Source organism: Berghia stephanieae, chromosome 9, assembly GCF_034508935.2.
Source record: "Berghia stephanieae isolate SIO BIC M18660-M18661 chromosome 9, UCSD_Bste_1.3, whole genome shotgun sequence".
Lineage (NCBI taxonomy): Eukaryota > Metazoa > Mollusca > Gastropoda > Nudibranchia > Aeolidiidae > Berghia > Berghia stephanieae.
The window spans coordinates 3,848,377-3,857,670 of NC_088368.1; the positions used below are offsets into that span (position 1 = coordinate 3,848,377).

General features: G+C 37.7%; 1 protein-coding gene across 2 annotated transcripts in view; it reads left to right on the top strand.

The window, feature by feature from the left end:
* Window positions 1–9,051: 9,051 nt before the first annotated feature.
* The window catches only part of LOC144979516 (uncharacterized), an 80,139-nt gene continuing 79,896 nt past the window's right edge, over window positions 9,052–9,294 (top strand). The window contains exon 1 of one of the 2 annotated variants that reach the window (XM_078926212.1): window positions 9,052–9,294. This exon is cut by the window's right edge and continues 263 nt beyond it. The gene's annotated coding sequence lies outside the window, so the exon portion shown is untranslated. The other variant, XM_078926214.1, reaches the window with a different exon arrangement.

The following is a 9,294-nucleotide window of genomic DNA, read 5'->3' on the forward strand; positions in this document are numbered from 1 at the left end:
TAACAGAGGTCATGTCTCATGTCTCGTCCTACATGTTGAGTGTTGCTGTTGGCTAGGAACCCCTTGTAAAACGTGTTGAGCACGTTTAGTGGATATTACGGTATACAGTGGGTTTTTTTTTTACCAATGACAAATTTCAGGTTTGGATAACTTGAGAGCTATGTAAGATTTCATCAGACGGTTTTTTGCCATGCAGAATGTATTCAAGTTTTGATTGACATCAGTTTTAACACTGCCCGCCCTTTAGTAATAAGCTATTACGTCATCAGTAGAAATCGGTATTTTTCGACATAAATCTTAATCTATTTTGGATTTGTCCAACATGACTGTGACAACAACAAACTATCTGGCCATGTTAGAATCACGCGGAGTTCCTCAATTTGGTTATCTTGAATCTAAAATCTTTTTCTAACAGGATGGAGCTCTCCCTCCCTGGAGTTTAGCAGATGTCAGGGAATTCCAACGCGAAGAAGAAAAGAAGAAATGCCAGGGAAATTTTAAATGAGCAGTTTCCAAATTGAAGGAAGGCCGAGATGGTCCAATTTCCTGGCCTCCAAGATCACCTGATCAAACCCCACTTGACTCTTTGTTTATGGTGATACGTAAAGAGCCGAGTGTTTAGAACCCACGGTAAGATACATGCGTCCACCTGAAGACAAAAAATAAGAGAAGCCATTTGCATTGTCACATGACTCATGCTGCAAAAGATGTGGGATGAACTGGAAAGTGATTTGCGTTTTGTCAAATTCAAAATGGTGGTTGTGGTCATGTGGACGATTTGGCAAACACACGATCACAAGTAAGACATCAGAAAAAAATACTTTGATAAATTTGGATTCATATGATGAAAACCAAATTGATGTTGTTGCAGATGTTCTTGGTTTATTCCAACCTGAAATGTGTCAAAAACACACCGAAAATAACGATTTATTTATTTCAAAATTACCCTTTTCTACTCGTGACAGCATAGCTCAGCTACCAAAGGGCGCACAGTATTGAAACATATATCAATCAAATTTTGAACCTATGGAAACCCCCCCCCCCACAAAAAAAACAAACAAAACAAAAAACAAAAAAAAAAACAAACAAACAAAAACGTATGATGAAATCTTATATAGCTTTGGAGTATTCAGGGTAGCCATGAGAAGCTACATTTCATCAAATGGGCCAGACAACAGTATCGTGAGAAGCAAAAATCATCAACATCATTATTCTCATCATCATGATCATCATCATCATGATCATCATCATCATCATCATCATCATCATCATCATCATCATCATCATCATCATCATCATCATCATCATCATCATCATATCACTACCACTTCCATCACGCCCGCTCCTACCTCCATCACCACCATAGTAAAGGGAATAAGAATAGGGAAATTTGATATATTTTTTAATACTAAGAAACAAATTTTAAAGTCCTCATCAGAGGCATTTATATAACTCATAATATAAAAGGTAAGCAAATAATTCACCTTTTTTGCACCAGTTGAACCCCAACATAACACCGTTCTTAGATAATAAATAATGATAATAATAATAATAATAATAATAATAATAATAATAATAATAATAATAATAACAATGATGATGATAATAATAATAATAATAATAATAATAATAATAATAATAATAATAATAATAATAATATAATAATATAATATAATAATAATAATAATATAATAATAATAATAATAATAATAATAATAATAATAAGTAATAATAATAATAATAATAATAATAATAATAATAATAATAATAATAATAATAATAATATATAATAATAAATAATATAATAATAATATAATAATAATATAATAATATAATAATAATAATAATAATAATAATAATAATAATAATAATAATAATAATAATAATAATAATAATAATAATAATAATAATAATAATAATAATAATAATAATAATAATAATAATAATAATAATAATAATAATAATAATAATAATAATAATAATAATAATAATAATAATAATAATAATAATAATATAATAATAATAATTAATAATTAATAATAATAAAAATATAAAGACCTTGTACCTTGAAACCACAACTTCTCAAAGCGGTTAACAGATAATGAATTACGTTACAAACACATCAAAATGAAATATTGAAACAAAATACAAATTGCTTAAATAATAGTATTTAAACATTACAATCGGCATGGAGTAAAATGAATTTTGAAAAAGTGGGCTTTTAAATCAGATTTGAATCAGTCACAAATAAAAAAAAAATCATTCCGCTGTTTCAAGCTACCAAAAAAAAAAAAAAAAAAAATAAAGAAAAAAAAAAAGAAATTGGCAAACTTAAAAATCACGAATTCATCTCCTAATAAACAAATCACTCTTCACAATGAAAACAAAGAAACGAATCGAAACACAAAACCTGCTTGTCAGCCCAATTCACTGTTGACTAAAACACATATCCCGTTTTAGCACGAAATGTGTCACAAAATACACTCAGTTACCTCCCCTTGTTCCATAATCCTATTAGATCCGGTTTTATTTCATAAAGACCCCACGCCATCTTGTCTGGCCTGCTGGTTCGGGCCCGAGAGATTCGTCTGTGGAAGCATGAAAGGAACCTCGGTGCCTTCGCCGCGGAATTCCCTCAGACTCGCTGACGTTCAGGGTGAATGTCGTCGGTGGGACTCCATTGTGGATGACAATGGCTGGGAGTTTACAGTATGGAGGGTGTGTGTGTGTGTGTGTGTGTGTGTGTGGGGGGGTGAATGGATTGGAGTTCGAGTCTTTGTGTGGTCTTCAGTGATAATGAATAAAAAAAGTAAATAATTATATTAATATAGATTTGCAGTTATTGCCCTTTTGATAATGGGAGGTGACTCTGTAAGAGAAATGATAATGGGAGGTGACTCTGTAAGAGAAATGATAATGGGAGGTGACTCTGTAGGAGAAAGAGGAGTGGGTTGTGATCATCGTCGTGTAAACATACCTTTTGATTCGTGGGTTGATTGGGTTTTAATGCAGTCTTTTAGTAGTGGAGCTTTTGTGGGTTTTGGTTTGTTTGTGTTGGATTTGTTGTTGTGTCTTGTGGTTGTTGTGTTGAGTTTGTAGTGTTGTTGTGGTGTCGTTGTTGTGTGTTTTGGTGTTGGAAGTGATGATGGTGATGTTTGTGATGGTGTGATGAGGTATGGTGATATGTGAAGTTTGACAGGTGAGCGTTTTTGATGACTGAGAGGATGATGATTAATTGTGAATCTCCAGACAAATTAGAGTTGATTTGTGCCAAGACTAGGTCATTTAAATTACGATAATAATTCAAAAATTGATTCACTCCACAACCACATTGTTCAATAATAATAATAATAATAATAATAATAATAATAATAATAATAATAATAATAATAATAATAATAATTAATAATAATAATAATAATAATAATATAATAATAATAAATATAATAATAATAATAATGCTGAAAACTTATATAGCGCTATAACTCCGAGACACCAGACTCTAAGCGCTTCTAAACAAAGAAAATTGGTACTTTTAAGTCTTCATGTTAGCTATAACTTTTTCACGTGTCATGTGATCAGAATGTATAAAAGTCAAAATTGATCAGATTTAGAATGTTTTTCTCCTCTGGATACACTTTTATGCTCGTCGGAGAAGTATTTCATTACGGCGTCCGCCATTGTTCCGAGAGTTTATAACTAGTTACTAAGTTACTAAGTTACGAAGGAAGTGACGTCACGACTGTTGACGCTCCTGACGGATGTTTAAATATGACTTGTTTCCGGAGCACGACAGTTGTCTGGTTAAAGACGATAAACAAAATACTCACAACTACAACAATGCTAAATCAAGCCCATAATACTCTTCAACAGTCGTAACGTGACTTCCTTCCTAATGACGCATGATAACTTAGTAACACTGGCTCTAAACTATCGGAACAATGGCAGACGCCCATATGAAATATTTCTCCGGTGAGCATAAAAGCGTATCCAGAGGAACCCCCCCCCCCCCCCCCCCATAAATCTGACCATGTTTTCACTTTTACACATTCTGATCACAAGGCATATGAAAAGTTCTAGCCAGCATGAAGAATAAAAGTACCGATTTTCTTTGTTTAGAACCACGATGGCCGCCGTTGCTGGGCGGCGTGACATCAGACTACTGAATCCAATTTCGGCTGGATATCAGACCTGTTAATATGTGTACCTATGATCAGGTGTTATAAAATAGGTAGGTGTGACGTGCAATTATTTTGCAGGTCTGAGAACCCAAGTCATTTTGGGCTCATTGTAGTAATAGACATCTAAAAAAAAAATGACGCAAAATATTGTCCATTTCACCAATGTTAAATTAAGACCATATTTGCAGTTCAGATATCAGATAGAGTCACGCTCTCTCCCCGGCCAGGCGGAGTTGTCACACCAGTAAGGTCGCGGGTTCGAACCCCATCGCCGCCGCGAAACTTTTTTTCTCTATTGTCTTCTGGCACTTTCCTACTCACTTCATTTCTTATTGTTATCAACATAAGTGCCTGCTCAACTCACTTTTCTGAATTAAGATATCAAACCTGTATATGTGTACACGTTGGGAAGTAGATTTCCTACAGAATATTCTGAAATACTTTCAAGATGTGTCAGGTGCACGATAATTGATTGTAACTCGTTTCCCTCACACTAAGCTTATTTCCATTCCAGGTGTGTTGTAGCGGCTATGTGGTCTAGTGGTATGACACTCGCTTTCGGATCGGAAGGTCCTGGGTTCAAGCCTTGCTCGGCGCATATTTGAGTCCTTGGAAAAAAGGTTCTTAACTCACATTCTCTCAGGTGTAAAATGAGTACCTGGACGTTAAAAGCGTTGACTCTACCGGAAAAAAAAAATTGTAATATCGCCTAACAAGCGTCATGTCTCGTCCTACATGTTACGTGTTGCTGTTGGTCAGAAACCCCTTGTTGTAAAGCGCTTTGAGCACATTTCGTGGATATTGAGCTATATAAAAGCTCAACGTTGTGTTGTTAAATCACGAGTAAGCTCTTTTAACGTCATAATGGCTTCCTTCATGGACGCATCGATAAAACGACATAAAACCACCCAACAAATCTTATACAGATAAGTAAAAAATTATATATATATGTATATGTATATGTATTATACAAAGAAATAAGAATAAATAATATATTATCTAAGCTTTAAATTACAAGGTTAATCCTGCTATAATTAAATTAAAAGGACATTTTGTGTCGTTTCGCTGGATTCTGTTTTCACCACAATCACACGGCCAGTCGTAAAGAGGTGTGAATGACGCGTTCATTAAGTGCACTACGGTGCTTCACCACCATCAATAATCTTATAATATCAATCCTTTCTCTCTACACAACCACGGCTTTAACAAACTCGGAAAACATGAAAAGACATCCTTAAAATTTTGACCAGAAAACTCGTCCTTCAAATATCGAGCGATTAAAATGACCGTAATCTTTTAGAAGTCATAAGAATTGACGACTTTAAGGTACTGTTCACAGAAGTCTCAGGTTTGAGAGTTTATGATAAAATAAGAGGAATTTAACTCGATCAATACTTGAAGGAGATTTCTGGCCGAATTGTTTAAAAATGCGTTTATTTATAGCACGGCAATAATGGCGTGGCATAGAAAGGAACGATAACTCCTAAAACTCTAAAATCTCCATTCATGGCTAATTCACTTTTATGGTGCTTCATTCACACACGTCATTGCCTTGTGCCCTAACCCCTTCCCTGTTCTCCCCTGTATTTGTCATGTTCACGTCGCAGGCCCCGAGTCATCTGCTTTCACTCATTAAAATATGGAACGGAAAGAAGACAAGATTCTCCATGAAGACAGAGAGTTTTCTTTTATGTTATTATGTCTTTCCTTTTTTCATTCTTTTATTTGTTTTACCTTATCCATCATCCTTTCCATTACCATCTATCCATCTCATCCATCCATCATATCCATCTTCATCACCATCATCCATCCCCCTATCATCCACCCATCATCCATCCTCACCACATCCAATCCATCCACCCACCCATCCATCCATCCACCCATCCATCCATCCACCCATCCATCCATCCACCCACCATCCATCCATCCATCACCATCCACCACCATCCCTCCATCCATCCACCCATCCATCCATCACCCATCCATCCACCACCCACCCATCCACCATCCATCCCATCCACCCATCCATCACCCCATCCATCCATCCATCCCATCCACCCCATCCATCATCCACCCACCCATCCCCACCATCCATCCACCCACCCATCCATCCATCCACACCACCATCCACACCCACCACCACCATCCACCCACCATCCATCCATCCACCCATCCATCCACCCACCCACCCACCCACCCACCCACCCACCCATCCATCCATCCACCCATCCATCCACCCACCCATCCATCCACCCATCCATCCATCCACCCATCCATCCACCCACCCACCAACCCACCCATCCATCCATCCACCCACCCATCCACCCATCCATCCATCCACCCATCCATCCACCCACCCACCAACCCATCCACCCACCCATCCACCCATCCATCCATCCACCCATTCATCCACCCACCCACCAACCCATCCATCCATCCATCCACCCATCCATCCACCCATCCATCTATCCGTCCATCCATCCATCCATCCATCCATCCATCCATCCATCCATCCATCCGTCCATCCATCTATCCCCTCAATAGACTTATTCTAATCTTGTAATGCTGTGAAACAGAAAATTAATTAGATGTTTCTCCATACTTTCCACGTTCAACAACACTCCGTGCGTTCATTAAACCTGACCCGAGTTTGTAGCGGTGTGTGTTCAATGTGTACCCAATTTTTATGGTACCTTTTCATCTTCTTTCTCTCCACTTTCACCGCCGGGTCAATAGGGAAAGAAATTGCTATTTGCCTTGATCTACCAGTAAAAAAAAAAGACGAGCTTTTATATAGCGCAATATCCACTAAAAGTGCTCAAAGCGCTTTACGAAGGTTCCCTAACCAACAGCAACACATAACAAAAAGAACGAGACATGACGCCTATTAGGCGATACTACATTTTTTCCCCGACAGAGACAACGCCGTTAACGATCACCTACTTATTTTACACCTGAGTACGATGAGAGAATGTGAGTAAAGAGTCTTCTCCAATGACTCAACTATGCGCCGAGCGAGGCTCTCGAGGCTCGAACCCAGGACCTCCGATCCGAAAGCGAGTGTCATACCACTAGACCACAAAGCCGCATATTTTGTGGGCGTGGCTATGTATTGATTGTCAGAGCGAGGCTTGAGCGACGTGTACTTATTTACAGGTCTGATAAGCCAAATTGTGATAGTCTCACCCTTGTCATGGAAACACTTTCAATCCAACCCAAAAGATTGTCCATAACGACAATATTTAAACAAACCCCAACATAATGTACGCCTATCTGACATCCTAACATATATGACCCTTCGTCTCAAAACGGTATTAAGTCGGGATGATTAAGATGCTGAAAATTGAATTTGTAGCCAAAAATATCAGACTTAAGTTGAGTTTGTTATGCTTTATAGAGGAGAAGGAATATCATATTTTACTGTGATAAATACCAACGTTTCATATTTTTGACCAGTTTGACGTTAATTGACCTTTTACCATCTGGTCCATCCCTACATAATACCGTTTTGAGACGAAGGGTCACATATTCAGACCTGCCTGGTACTACGAAAAATCGGTAGAAATACGAATTTTTGGCTCCAGCTACAGAACTGTATTCTCCTCCAGGACTCAATAAATCTTGTTGGAAAGGACAGTTTATTTCCTTAGATCCTATAGATAGGTCGAAGATGACGTCACTCAGGTCTTTGTTATTGTTTTTTGCCATCCGCGTTTATGAGTAATGCTCACTGAACTGTATTAACCCGACTATAAACGTTCATGTATACACACAGTTTTGTGTGTTGGTCTGTTATGCTTCCGGATGGCAATGTTATGAGCTTCTTAGCCAAGCGCATACTATCTATATTCAGGACTTTGGAGTATTTTTGAATCACGCTGAAGGCATTTTATTTATTTCTAAAACTATTTGAACTGACCTTTTCTTTTTTCCCCTTGGAAACTACGATTTTTTATGAAATTTCAAGTAGTCAGCTCTGCAAAGGCACCAAGGTTCAAACCCAGTTCTTTCACGTATGAGTCGGTTGAGCTAACTGTCTTACTTTGTTAAGAATATTTACTTTTGGACATTAGGATAAGGACGGTTCATTTTTGGGTAATATTTCTTCTTGTATTTATCTCTCACTCTCCCTCTCTCTCACTCTCCCTCTCTCTCACTCTCCCTCTCTCTCTCTCTCTCTCTCTCTCTCTCTCTCTCTCTCTCTATATATATATATATATATATATATATATATATATAATATAATGTTTAAATAAGTTAATTGTTACAAATATGTACATCTTTTGGGTCTTGTTCATTATTCTTTCTATTTCTGCCAGCCAAGTCATAAACTCTCAAACCTGGGACTTCTGTGAAGAGTTCCTTCAAGTCGCCGGTTTGAGTGATTTTTATAAGATTAGAGCCATTTTAATCGCTCAACTATCCAAACCACAAACCATCGATAATCCAAGATACCGCCTTTCTCAAGGAAATCAAGGGATACAGTTGGACTCCGACAGGAGTTTAGAGTTGGTCTTGTTATCGATGTCGGCGTTGATCACATGACCGTGTTGAAAGAGGGTTTAGGGAATCAGATACACTCCGTTCTTTCCTCGTCTTTTGTGATTTATTTGTTTCTTTCCAAAATTTGAGTACGGATTACCAAGAATGGCGTGATTTGATTGGCTGGCTCTGTGACAAGCTGTCAATTCGTCCCGCCTTTTTCTCTAAACATTGTTAAAACTTGTGGGCGTGGCTATGTATTGATTGTCAGAGTGGCGAGCCTTGAATAAATTGACAGGATGAGGGCGGTGGGTGGGGTGGGGGTGGGGGTTCGTTGACAAATGGCTGCCGTTGCTCCTTTGATATGGTAGTTAACGTGTATGGATTTGGGGAGAACGATTGAGTGAATGAGTGAGAGAGTGAATGATGGAGTGAATAACAGATCATATTATAGACTGATACAGAGATAGACAGATGGAGATAATAATATAATAATAATTATTGTAGAGTGATATAGTGAGAAATAGGACGGCCGGGTGTTGTGGTGGCTCGACTTCGACTCGACTAGGACCAGGAAAACTCGGAAGACGACGTCCACGACAATTGCCGTGTTTGTGTGTATAATGGAAAC